Below are 14,144 nucleotides of genomic sequence, written 5' to 3' on the forward strand. Positions count from 1 at the left end.
AAAAAATTCTCAATGGATTCTTGAGACAAAATGCCTTCCACATTCAGAGAAAAAACTATGGAACTGAATCGCAGAATGAAGCAGACCATTTTCTCTTGTGTTCTGTTTTGCTTTGTTTTGTGGTTTCTCCCATTCATTTTATTTCTTCTGTGTAACATGACTAAGGTGAAAATGTGTTTAATAAGAATGCACACTGTCTTGGGGAGGAAGGGAGGAGGGAGGGAGAAGGAAAGGAAGTGAGGGGGAGAAAATTTAAGATATATGACAGTGATTGTAGAAAACTGAAAACAAATAAAACAACAAAAAAACTAAAAAGGGTAAAGGTGTGAAAAAAGAGAAAGCAAGAAATTTAACATCCATTATGCATTCAAAACTACACAAAATATATTTACATATTAGTCATGTTGTGGGGAGAACAAAAAACAAAAAATAAAGAGGAAAAAAATGCTTAAAAAAGAAAGAACCATGGAATCAGACTGCAGAATGAAGCAAACTATTTTATCTTATGTTATATTTTGTTTTGGTTTCTCTCATGGTTTCTCCCATTCATTTTAATTCTTCTATGCAACATGAGTAATGCAAAAATATGTTTAATAAGAAAGTATATGTAGAATCCATATAAGATTTGCATGCCGATTCGGGGAAGGAGGGTGAAGGGAGGGAAAATTTAAGACTTATGGAAGTGATTGTTGAATACAGAAAACAAATAAATTACTTAAAACTAGATCAATGGAGATGTAATGCACACTGAAGCACACTACTGGTTATCTGTTTTGTTTCTTTCTTGGGATTCCTTCCACTGCTTCTAATACTTCTTGGTAGCAGGACTGATGTGTAATATGTTTCACATGAAAATATATGAAGAGACTATGCCACATGGCTCATACTCTTGGGGTGGGGAGCAGGAAGAAAGGAGCAGACAATTTAGAATTCAAAATTATATGCAATTCAAAATTATATGGAAGATGAAATATGGATACTTTTAAATGAGGAAATAAAGAGCTGTCTTCAACACAAAATTTAGTACTGGAAATGGTATCAGATTGCAGACTATCTGTGGAATGTAGAAAGGCCACTGGTCGAAGAAAATTCAATCACACATGACGATATTTGGAGGCCAGTAGGGCTCTCTCTTTGCCACAGATACAAACATGCTGCCTTGTCGATTCATACTTCATGACTTATGATATCAAAGGAGCAATTAAATCTCTTTTCATCTAGACGATCCTCCAGTGAGAGGTTGACCGAAGTTAGAACTCCCCAGATTACACCAAATTGCTTCCAAGCACTGTTAAGGAGCAGAGCAAGAGGGACAATGCAGATTTGTGTTTCCTGACGTCACAGGAAGACTCTAGACACCGCGGGCACAAGGCCACTTCCTTGCACTGGCTTTTGGGTTATGAATGTTCCAATGAACTTCTCCATGGCCGTAGAAGTAAAACAGCTTGAATGGAAGAAATTGGACTTCAATACCATTCCATGGGATGGATTGTGTGACAGAACATGCAGCAGGTGTTGGCCCCTCACTCCCCTGAGCTTCACACGCTTTGGGCACCAGAGTTATCCGTGATTTAGAGCTCAAAATATATCTGCTTGGCAACTTTAGTAAAGGGCCCCCATATATTAGAAAGGGGGGGGGGCATCCCCTGACAACCCATAGTCAACATGAATTTAGACATGGTTGTTGGCCACTGATAGTATGAAGGAAAGCATGCTGGTGGGAAAAAAAGGAACAAACAATTGTGGGGACTAATGGGGTATCATCCTGAGGAAATGTATTTCAGAATATTGGTCTCATTTCTGCCCATTTCCTTCTCAAGAGGCCCAGTGCCATTGTATGGGAGAAGTTACTTTGCCAGAACATGCAGCAGGTGATGATCCCTCTTTCCTCTTATCTTTGGACATCACAGTGACCCACAATTTAGAGCTCAAAATACATCTTCTGTACGATCTTATGAAGGGCCCCCATTCATTAACAAGGTGGGGGGCATCCTATGTCAACCGTTAGTCAATTCGAAGTTTGACAAAGATGTAGGACTGGTACAGTATTGCAGAAAGCCTGTAGGTGGAAAAGAAAGGAACAAAGGATTATCAGGGTCAATGGCTTATCTTCCAGAGGATATGCATTTCTTATCATTTCTACCCATATCCTTCTTAGAGGGCCCAACTGAAAATACCAATATCTGTCCTCCCAGATAAGCATATCCTGAAGTTGAAAAAGTTGTATACTGAATCAAGGCCTCTGGCAGGCAATCAAACTCCTAAGAAATCCCGGCTGATTCAATCCAAAACCCTTCCCAAATCCATATTCTTCCATCCACTGAGGTAGTGATTACTCTCCATTTTCCACATCTTAGCACTGAAGAAATTCAGTTGGGTACTCGAAGCACACATGAGTCCTTCTGTAGTGTGGATATCCTAGAGTTAATGACCAGTCCCCATGTCCTAATCCTCCCTCAAAGTAGTCTGCTCTCAGACACCTTCACATCCAGATTAGAAGCTCAGTCGAATACCTGAGATTTGCTGCATTACAATAACATGGCCATATAGGCTTTGTCCCCACCAAGAAATTCAAGGGGAGCCATTGGGTTTCCCATGGAGAAATTGGAGATGTTCTCCTCCCATAACAAGGAAAAGGTTGCTTTTTGGAACCCAAGGAGAAATCAAGGAGTACCTGTTCACTCAAGGCACACACAGAAACATGAGAGAAAAGAATGAAAGGGAGAATTGCAATCAACATTCTGCTTCTAAAAGATTTGTGCCAATGTACTTAGTCTATCTCTTGGTCATCACCATCCAAACAGACTCGATGCTAGCAGGTACACAAAATTCTGAAACTCTTTTCCACCTGATGCTTATTTTCTTCTGGGAGGTACCCTCCATTGGGAAATCAGGCCCCATTCCCTACTTGAGAACCTTCCTGGAAAGTCTGCAGGAAAAGTACAACTGATCAGTGGGGCATTGCTTCATGGGAAGAAAAAACTGGTCTCTTGAGCCACAGCCCATATTGGTTCAAAAAGCAGAACCTGACCTTACATGAGCTCCTGCTCTCACTAAATGATACAGCTCTTAGGACAAGTCAAAACTTGAGACTGACTTGGAGGAGGAAGCTGGAGTCATCATCTCAACAAGATGTTTGACAACCCGTGGGACACAGAAGGACATAGTGCAAATAGTAACACTTACTGGAGAAAAATGACACGGCCTTGAATGCACATGTTTGGATCCTCTCACATGGCAATTGTTCTCTATCCAGTTGCCTCACACTTAGAAACCACCAAAATTATATGGCAGTGGGGAAGAGAAATCTAATTGCACCAAGTGACATGATGCTGAGTGACATGAGCAGAATCAGAACCCTGTACACAGTAACAGCAACATTGTGTGACGATTAACTATCATAGGTTTCCTTTTTCTTACCAATGCAAGGATCTAAGAGAACTCACAGTCTCCTGACGAAAAATGCCTTCTTCATCAAGCAAAAGATTTATGGAGGTGGAATGCAGATTGAAGCATACTATTGCTTATGAAGTTATTTGTAGAGAAAATATCAAATGGCTTGCCGTCTTGAGGTGGGGGAGGGAGGAGCAGAAAATTTCAAAATTTTATGAAAGTTAAAGTTGAAACAAATACTTGAATAACTTCAAAGAGAAAATAAAGAGCTATCTTCAAACAGTGTTTAATACTGGAAATAGTGTCACATTGCAGTGTATCTGTTAACTCTAGAAATGCCACTATGCAAAGAAAACCCAATCACACATTACCATACTTGGAGTCAAGAGGGGCTCTCTCTTTGCTACTGATATAAATTTGCTGACTTTTCAATACATACCTCTCAAGCCTTATGGCTGTCAAAGGAGCGGTTAAATCATTTTTCATTTAGAAGATCCTCAACTGTGTGGTTAGCCGAGGTTAGGACTCCTTATATGATGCGGAATTGCTTCCTTGCACTTTGAAGGATGCAGAGCAAGACCTGCAATGCAACTTTATGTTTCCTGACATCTTAGGGGTACTCTGGACATCCTCAGCAAGTCCTAATTCCTTGACCTTACCTTTGATTTTCAATGAACTCTCCATTGTCATGAAACCAAAATAGCTTGAATGGCGGTAATTGGGTTTCAGTTCTATTTCATGGGATAAACTGCTGTGCCAGAACACACATGAAGTGATTGCCCCTCATTCTTCTGGGCTTCAGATCAATCCAAGATTTTAAGCTTAAAATACATCTTCTCTGCTATGTTAGGAAGGGACCCCCTCAATATTAGCAAGGTAGGGGGGAATTCTCTGTCAAACATTAGCAAATTCCAGTTCTGACAAGGATCTTGTTCAGTGACCATATAAAGGAAAGCCTGCAGGTGGAAAACAAAGAACAAAGAATTATTGGGACAAATGTGGAATCTTTCTGAGAAAATTCACATCATTTCTCCTAGACTATCTATGTGCAGACCAGTGGGGGATATGCACCCTCCTTAACTCCTCTTGTCCCATGTGGATACATATCTCTCATATGATTCATGAACGCACAAAAACAAAAGAACAGTGCCAGGGAGATTGGTGAACTACAATTCATTCCATATTCCCAGGCCAACTGAATAAACTATTTTCCTAGGAGAACTGGAGGAGAACCTCCCCAGGAACTGGAGAATTTGGGCCCAAACTGCTTTCTCTTTATTATGTTTGCAGGTAACTTTAATCAGAAAGGGTGTTGTGCTCTTTGAGCAAAGCAGAATTGACACAGCACAAAGTAAATACAAGATGCAAAAACTGAGGATATCCACTCCAAATATTCACACAGATAATCTGTGCCCAATATGTGGTAGAACATTCCAAGTTCCAAGAACATTCCAAGTCTGATCCGCCACTGTTAGACACACTGAAATTTCACTTTATCATGGTGATGTCATTTTGGTCCTCTTAGAAGACGAAGGACAACAACCAACCAACAAACCAACTTGAATCATAGGCCCTTCTACGTCTTTGGACAGGGCATTACATGAGAATAAATTAGAGTGAGACCCTCTTCTTTGCTTCCCTATGCACCACTGCCTCTGTAAGTCCTACTTATCAACAAGCATTGCACAACAGCTTTTGTCATTGTAGGTGTCATTCGTGGTTATAAAATTAAGCCAAATGGTCTTCAGACCACCACGACAGTCTCTCCTTAAGTGCATGGAAACCATTGTTAAAAGATTAAAAATATTCTCAGTAATATTTTTCAAAGTTGCTATAGCTGTGGGCCATAAATAATATTCTTGCTACCAACAAATCATTTTTCTCCCTGACACAGAAGCCCTCCAAATTATAATTCTCCCTGATAAGAAATCTTCCAAAATAGTACTTTGCCCTGACCCCTGATGCACAATTCAGGCAGCAACAGAGAAGACATCCAAAATCATAGTGTAAGAACCTCACTCTCAGAAGAGTACTTTGGAGCACCCCTTCCCCTTCAATGGGAGCATCCCTTCCTGCTGAAGCACCCACTGCCCTCCAGTAGGAGCACCTCTCCATGCTGGAGTACTCCCTTTCTGCTGATTGGCCCCATGTATCTATATTTCTGAATGCAGCACTGTCCATATGTAAGTCATGGACTCTGTCAGAGTTCATGCTTGAGTTGCATGTTGGTCCCTATTTTCTCTCTCCCATTCCCTCTCATCCCTATCATTTACAATAATCTTGCCATTGAACTGACTCTTCTTGATTTACATGTTATTCTCAGCACAAGAATTTATTAAGAGGTCATTTTTCTGACATCTCTGGTTGTCCCATGGGCCTCTCCTTAGATATAAATGGTGTCCTCAGACAAGGACTTAACTCCTTGACAGTTGCAGTTACAGTGGGGGAGTAGGACACTGTAAGGGCAGTTATGAAAAGCAAGAGTTGACAGGAGAATCACATATCCTCCCAGGAGGGACTCTCTTATGTCAGAGGCCTATCACAAAACAATTGGAGCAACAAGAAGAGCCAAATCACTGCCAACAAATAAAACTCCAGACCCTGATAAGATTCACAGGAGAATTCGATCAAAATTAAAAGAAAAGTAGATACACATGTTTGACAAACTATTCTCAAAAAAGGAGAAAGAAAGCATCTTATCAGAGTTGTTTCATGAGACAACAATTGTCCTAATACCTAAATTAAAGAGAGATAAAACACAGAAAGAAGACTATACACCAATATAATTAACCACCACTGATTCAAAAATTTCAGACAAAATTATATTAAACAGATTGCAGAAATTTATTTAAGAAATAGCTCATTATGACAAAATAGTATTTATAACAGAAATACAAGGTTAGTTCAACATTAGCAAAACAAAATAAATCCTAATAAAAGGCAAAACACCCAAAAACACATGATCATGTCCAAACTTGTAGAAAAAGTTTCTGAGAAAGTAAAACATTCTTTTATGCTAAAACCTCTACAAAGTGTTGCCATAGAGACACCTTTTAATATCTTTAAAATGTATCTATGGAAAATCAGAAACAAGCATCATATGCAAGGAGAATATACTAGAACCATTTCAAACAAATATGGGAGTAAAGTGAGGATGTCTACTCCCCCAAGTAGTTTATATACTTCTGGAAATGCTAGAAATAGCAATAAGAGAAAGCAATTAAATGAATAAATATAGGTAAAGAGGAGATAAAACTATCTCATCAAAAATGTGACATCATCCAAATTTATTTACATTTTTAATACTAGACCAATTGAATTACCAAGTGGATACTTTATGAAACTTGAGAAAATAATAACAAAATTCATTTGAAAAAAAAATACCTCAAGTATCTTGGTAAATTATTGAAAAAATTAGAACAAAGAAGGAATATCACTTGCAGACTTCAAATTATATCATAAAGGAGCAGTCTTCAAAAATCTTTTGGTACTTGTTTTAAAATATATATATGTAATATATATATAAAAATATATATATATAAAATATATATATATTATACATACACACACACACAATTCATTGGAACAGACTAAACAAGGAAGAATCAGAAAGAACAGAACTCAGTCCAATGTTTGATAAACTGGAAAACATAATTCATCCAGGGAAAAAAATCCCCATTCCATTAGAATTTTGGGGAAAACTGGAAAGCAATGTGGAAGAAATTAGTCTTAGAGCAATACCTTAGAACACACTGCAGAATTCATTCTAAATGGATACCCGACCTTAATATTAAAGATCATATTATAAAAGGAATTACAAGAGAAATAGATCATATACCTCTCCCAGCAATGAGCAGGGGAAGTATTAATAACCAAACAAGAAACAGAGGAGAATAAAAAAGATTTTGATAGATAACTATGATTACTTGAAAATGAAAAGCTTCTGCACAGAAAATAGTAATTAATATAGGATAAGAAAAGAAGTGGTCAAATAAAGGGAAAAAATTGTGTCAAATTTCTGAAAAAGAATTTGATAACCAAGATGTATAGGAAATTAATAAATATAAATAAGACTAATATTTATTCACCAATAGGTAAATGACCTAAGATCAGAAGCCAACAGTTTAAAAATAAGAACTGCAAAGTATTCACAATAAAATTCCAAATCACTAATAGTAAGAGAAACTCAAATCAAAAGAAACTTGAGGTTTCACCCTACAAATTGACCCCCTAAAAATGGCAATGGTCTGTGTTGGAGGAGTTATGGGAAAAGAGGCACACTAATACACTGTTGGTGGAACTTTGCATTTTGAGAAGTAATTTGGACTCATGCAAATTAAGTGATTAAAATGTCTACAACCTTGGAATGAAAGACTCCATCGCTGGACTCATACACAAAGCAGGCATCAATGAGAAGAAGAAAAAAAAAAAGCTCACGTATTCCAAAGCGTTGGTAGCAGCAGGTTTTCTGGCTAAATACATTGTTATAGGGGAATGTAATGGGAGATTTCCTGTGTTGTAAGAAATGAAGTGTGTGATGCATATAGAGAAGCATGGAAAGGTAGCAGAGCCAAGAAAACAATCTGCACTGTAACTACAACAATGTAAATGGAAAGCACAATGACACACCAACCTCTTCCCCCCCCCCACACACACACACATACACAAAACGTAAATGTGACAAAATTATAATGTCAAAGAGGACTCAGAAAACGGGAGATGAGAAGACACAGCGGACCTACTCCAACATGTTTTCAAACTTTTTCAATATCTTCATCAGTTATTCTTCTCCCCCCCTTTTTTCTTCTCCAAAAAATAGTATTTGTCATGTGGGATAGCCCCCTGGGAGAATATGTGGAAAGGATACATAGGAAATGGTGGTGATGTAACAAACAGAACATATCCACAAAAAAGAGAGATACATCAAATAAAAATGAGAGCCTAGAATTTTTTTTAACTGTGTATTAAGTGAATCCAAAATGGCAGTATAGCAATCACACTATCAAAGTAAAAAAAAATAGAAAAATAAAAACAGATAAACAAAGAAAATAAAATATGCTGAAAGGAACTATAGACAATAAACAAACACCAATATTTAAGTTACATACTCCAAGTTTCAACATCCAGATTAACAAAGGAAAAATGAACAGAGCCATAAGAACACACAAAGAGTAACATAATGGTGACAGGACATTTCAATGTCTCTCTCTGTTTAGCCAGGGGGGAAATCATATCCCTAAAAACATAGAAAAAGAGAAGATTAATGAACTGAATGTAAATCTGCAAAATTAGAAAGTAAATATGAAACCTTAAAAGAAGCACATAAGAAGAGATACCATAAATTAAGGAGGTGAATTAATTGGAAACAAACTGAAAAAAAAGAGAAATCTCTACAGAAATTATAATTAGCAAGGAACTCCTCCATTTAAAGACTCTCCCAGAGCAGCCATCTCTTTATTTCTCATCACTTTGCATTCTTTGGACTGTGTACTGGGTACTGATTTCCCTAGCCCTCTTAACCCCTAAACCCAGGTTTTCACTTTCCTTTTCCATATTATTATCTTCCAATACATTGTAAACTCCTTGAGGCAAGGAACTCTTTTTCTTTTATTTTTCTTCACATTCTCAGCACTTAGCCCAGTGCCTGGTGCAAAATAGGCGCTTAATCAAAACTTATGAACTGATTCACCAAACTGGTTGAAAAGGCAGAAAATCAAAGAAACAAAATAGCCAAAGAGCACAACAATTCAGAAAAAATTAAAGAATAATCAGTCACAGCTATACGCTAAAACCAAAAAACAACAACAACAACAACAACAACAAAAATAAAAGTGAGAATAGAAAAAGAGGAACACTAAAAATGCCAAGCTGACAGAGACCAAATAGAGATATTAAAAACACTATCTAAGAAAAAAGAATAGAACTTCCTTTAAAGGAATTACCGGGGTGGGGGGAGACCTCCAGGTTCTTCTGGTTTGACAAAATAATTGTACCAAATGTTTTAAAGAAGAATCAGTACTACATAAATTATTCTCCAACACTGAGAAAGAAAGCACCATACAAGAATCCTTCTATGAGACAAATAGACTCCTAATACCTAAACCGTGGAATGATGACACAGAAAAACCAAATGTCAATATTATTCATGAAAATTGATTCAATAAATAAATAAACACATAAACAAACAAACAAATAAATAAAATCCTGTCAAGCACACTACAGCCAATCACTTAAGAAGTCATTCATTATGACAAGTTGGGCTTATACCAGAGATACAAGGATGGCTCAATATTGGGAAAGCATTCAAAACAGTTCATCACATAAAAATGCCACTACTTTTGCAAATGATAGCTAACATTTATTAAGTGACTACAGTGTCCCAGGAACTGGACTAAGTGCTTTATAATCATTATCTCATTTGATCCTCACAACCATCCTTTGAGGGAGGTATTACTATCCTTATTTTACAAATAAGGAAACTGAGGCAGACAGAGGTGAAGCAAATTGCCTAAAGTCACACAAATGTGTCTGAGATCATATTTGAACTGGAATCTTCTGACTCCAGGTCCAATATAACCCTACTTCCAACAACTTGACCCTAATTCCAACCTATTTCATCGGCTGCCCCAAGACAAGGAAAGGCTTCATGTGGAAGGCAGCCTTGATGAAACTAGAAATTCTAGGATGCAGGGGACGGGAGGAAGAGAGTAGATAAGAGAAAGGAGGGGAGAGAGAAGGGGGAGGAAGGTGGGAAGAGGGCTGGAGGATGAGGTAAGACAGAGAGGGAGGGGAGGAGGGAGCACAAATAAAGAGAAAAAGGAAAAAGAGTAGGGAGAAGGTGGAGGAGAGGAGATAAGGGAAAGGAGGGGGAGAAGACAAAATAAAGAAGAGCTAGGGAAAAGAAAACATGGGAGAAATATGAAGAAGGGAGAAGAGGAGGAAGGGGAGGAGCCTGGAGATGAGGACGGGGAGGATGAAGGAGGCTGAGCTAAAATTAGAAGACTGGGAGAGAAGAAAAGAGAAAAAGAAGGAAGAAGAGAAGGAGGAAGGAGAAGAAACGAGAAAGAGGGGGAGGAGGAGTACCCGAGAGAAAGGAGGAGGGAGGAAATAAGAGAAAGAAGGAGGGGGAGAAAGCAAGAGAAAAAGGAGTTAGGAGAGGAACAAGGAGAGGTGGGGAGCAGGAACGACGAGGAAGTGGAGGGGGTCTGAGGTAAAATAAAGAGAAGGTGGGGGAGGAGGTAAAGGAAAGAATGGGAAGAGAAGGGGAGATAGAAAGAGAGGAGAGCAGGAAGGAGGGCAGAGAAGAGGGCAGGAGAGAAAAGGAGTGAGAAAGGATGAGGGAAAGCAGAACGGAGGAGGAGGAGATAAAAGGGAGAAGGAGTCGGGAGGAAGTAAAAGGAGTAGGGGCATGAGCAGGGGTAATGGGAGGAAGAGAGAGGGAGGGAAGGAGGAAGAAAAGTAGGGGAGGAGGTAAGAGATGTTTAGAGAAAGAAGGAGGGGTGAGGAGATAAGAGAAAGGGAGGGCAAGTAAAAGAGAGAGAGTGGAGGATGGGGAAACGGGAGAAGAGGAAGGGGACAGAGAAGGAGTAGAGAGTTGGAAGAGGGGAGGTAAGGAGCAAGAGAAAGGAAGAAGGAAGGAGGAAAACAGTGGAGATAAGAAAAAATGGAGAAGGGGAAAAACTAAGGAAGGGAGAGGGAGAGGGTAGAAGAGAATCGTTCAGGGAAGATCACTGAGAATAGGAGAGGAAAGCAAGGGGTCTAAGCAGAGGAGAGGAACAGAAAGGGGCAGATGAGGGGGAGGTAGTAAAAGAAAGAGGAGGGAGAAGTGAGAAGGAGAAGGTGGAGGAGCAGGGGAAAAGGGAGAGGAGAGAGGGGACAGAGAAAGAAGGGAGGAAGGAGGAGAGAGGAGGAAGAGGAAAGGTAGAGAGGAAATAAGAGAAAGGACAGAGGGGGAGGAGAGAAGACAAAGAGGAAGAATGGGGAGAGGAGGAGGGAAGGGAAAGAGAAAGCAGACGGGAAGAAGAGGAAAAGAGGAGGGAAGGGGAAAGGGCAGAGAGAGGAGGTGGATTCACGGATCCCAGACTCCAGTCCCTCGACTTCTCACTCACCAGCTTCACAATACCTGGGGCAGATGGGCACCTGCCTCACCCATCCATCCTCTTTCTCCTGATCCTGGCTTCTCTCTGTGCCCCCACCATGGAAAGTATGCATCCTGCAGCAGCCTCCACTTCAGTGCCTCATCTATCCTTCAACCAGCATCACCAGCACCACTCCCCCTGCCTCATCCAGGACATAGGAGGAGAAGGAGGCTGAACTGGGGACCCTGGTAGCGTCTCCTAGGCAACCAGACAAGAGAAATGAGTCTGTAGATGAATAGACAGGGTTGGAGCCAGAAAGACTGAAGATGATCGTAACAGTAACAGCTGGCATTGATGGGACCCCAAGGCTGGCAAACTATTCTTTCCATACCTGATATTACAGGACCCTCACAATCACACCCTTCAGTGGAAACTCCTGTTGTGGTTACGTGTCTCATTTCCCAGAAGAGAAAACCTCAGAGACCCACCTGGGGTCTCATGACTAGTAAGCCCTGGAGCTGGAATGTGAGCCTAATTCTTCCTCCTCTGACAAGTTCAGCACTCAGAAAGGGGGAGAGGGGATTAGGACCAAGCAAAGGTGTGAGAACCCACCTGGCATAGGTGGAAGGGTTTGCTTTAGTGAGGAGTCATGAGACAAGCAGGAGAGGGGAGAAAATGGTTGTCGGGAATGAGAAATTTGAGAAGTGGAAAAACGGAATAAAGGAAAGTCCAGTTAGGGGCCCTCAATTCCCTTAGTGAAAGATGGGGGTAAGTCTACAAGTGAGAGTGGGTGTAGGGTGTCCAGTTCTCTGATTGAGGGCTTGAGGAGACAGGGAAAGGTTTGAAATATTTATCAGGGGAAATGACCCAGGAAATCTGCTACTCAGGTCTCCCCACAATGTGATTGCTACCCATCTTCCCAAACATCTCTTAGCAGGTCCATTTATGCAATACCTTGGACAAATTTGACCAATGTAACTCCTTTATCCCAGGCATGTATGTTTTTAAATTCCCTACCCTTTCTTACAAAGTAGGAAATACATACAAAGAAAGGTCTCCATGATTTGTCCAAGGACATCCTGTTGAACTGAAATAAAGGACTTGAATATCATTCAGATAAGCAATTTATTCAGCAAGGCATGTAGTTGCAGAAACAAATTGGGCCCAAGGCTCTCAGTAACACGAGAGGCCCTGAATCCTTGTTTCTATGGGGCTAATAAACAATTTGGAGAGTGATTAACAGGATTAAGGATTAAAACACCTGGAGAGTGATTAACAGGATTAAGGATTAAAACACCTGGTGTCTTATTGTTAGAGGAGATCTGGAGATACTCAGGGTGGGGGGACAGTAAGAAGCGGGAATAAACTTGTGCCATGTCCAAAATCAGGTGACTTACATGTAGAAAAAGCTTAACTTCACTAAATGGTGGTTAAAAAACAAAATGGAGTTATTCATGCTATTTTTAATGTAACAATACAGAGGTTACTTAGCAGAGCCCAGCTTTAAGATCAAGTGTTCCGTCCACAAATCCTCACTCTTCCCTCTGCCTTATACTATCTTTTGTTCACAAACGGAGAGAGAAAGGAGCCTCTCTGGGCCTCAGTTTCCCCATCTGTGAAATTTGGTATGTAAGAATGCAAGAAGTTCCTACTTGACAAGGTGGCTGTGGGGCTTCCATGAGATCAGGTTATGAAAAGGACAACTTTACCAAACTTTAGACTTCCCTAAACGTGATTCCTTAGTTTTACAATCATCCTCAGTATTTCCCTCTCTTGTCTACAATCTCGACTGTCACATGTTTTTAAAAAACCTTCCCTTCTACACTGAACCAGCCAAATTCCTGAAAACTTTGTAGCTGAGGACTCTGCTTTGGCAATAACCAGGGTCTCTCATCTCTTTGCAAGCTGGCTCCCAATCCTGTGACCCTAATCAAACTGTTATCCCCAAATCATCCATTACTTCCTGTATTAAGTGCCCACCGTATGCCAATACCCAAACCCTTTTACTTCAGTCTCTCTCCCATTCCTTCATCAATTTCCCAAAGTCAATCCTATATTATGTCCTCACTGCTACCTGTCCTCACTACTGCAATAATTGTCTCATAACAGAATCTTCTATCTTATTCTCTCCAATATATATTTCACGTTATTGTCAGAATTAGGGTTAGGGTTAGGCATTCTTTGGGTTGTGGCATTACTTTGCTCCAAGACATACAATGGTATCCTACTACCTACTGAGTGAAGATTCCTTTCTGTCTGGCATGGGAGTCCTGCAGAATACCATCTTTCTCATCTCGATCTCATATATACAGCCAACTGTATATTCCAATAAAATGAAAATACTCTGCATGTGCAGTATATTGTCTAAGCCTCCCTTCCCCATTATGGAATTTTGGACCCTGGAATCATATGCCATTTTTCAAATTTCTATTCATCTTTTCAAATCCAAGTCTACCTTCTCCAGAAATCTTTCCCTAATATATCATCACTAAAGACCTTACTTCCTGGGATCTCACAGAGGAATCTTTGCCTTTCTCATATGCTTATCTTATGTTATTGGACATTACGTTATTTTTGCATGTCGTCTGCATAGGAGATATGTAAACTCCCTGAGAGAAGGGACCAAAGCTTATTACATATTATATCTCTTTTAACTTCTAAGGCAATGTGCTA

At 39.8% G+C, this 14,144-nt stretch overlaps 1 long non-coding RNA gene across 1 annotated transcript; it reads right to left on the reverse strand.

Annotated features, from left to right (window-relative positions):
• Window positions 1-484: 484 nt before the first annotated feature.
• Window positions 485-4,414, reverse strand: LOC140515942 (uncharacterized). The gene is made up of 2 exons (XR_011971198.1): window positions 3,833-4,414; window positions 485-2,059 (listed from the first exon to the last, which is right to left on the reverse strand). It is a non-coding gene; the product is annotated as an uncharacterized lncRNA (long non-coding RNA).
• Window positions 4,415-14,144: the final 9,730 nt, after the last annotated feature.

The sequence above is a fragment of the Notamacropus eugenii genome, chromosome X, assembly GCF_028372415.1.
Source record: "Notamacropus eugenii isolate mMacEug1 chromosome X, mMacEug1.pri_v2, whole genome shotgun sequence".
Classification (NCBI taxonomy): Eukaryota; Metazoa; Chordata; class Mammalia; order Diprotodontia; family Macropodidae; genus Notamacropus; species Notamacropus eugenii.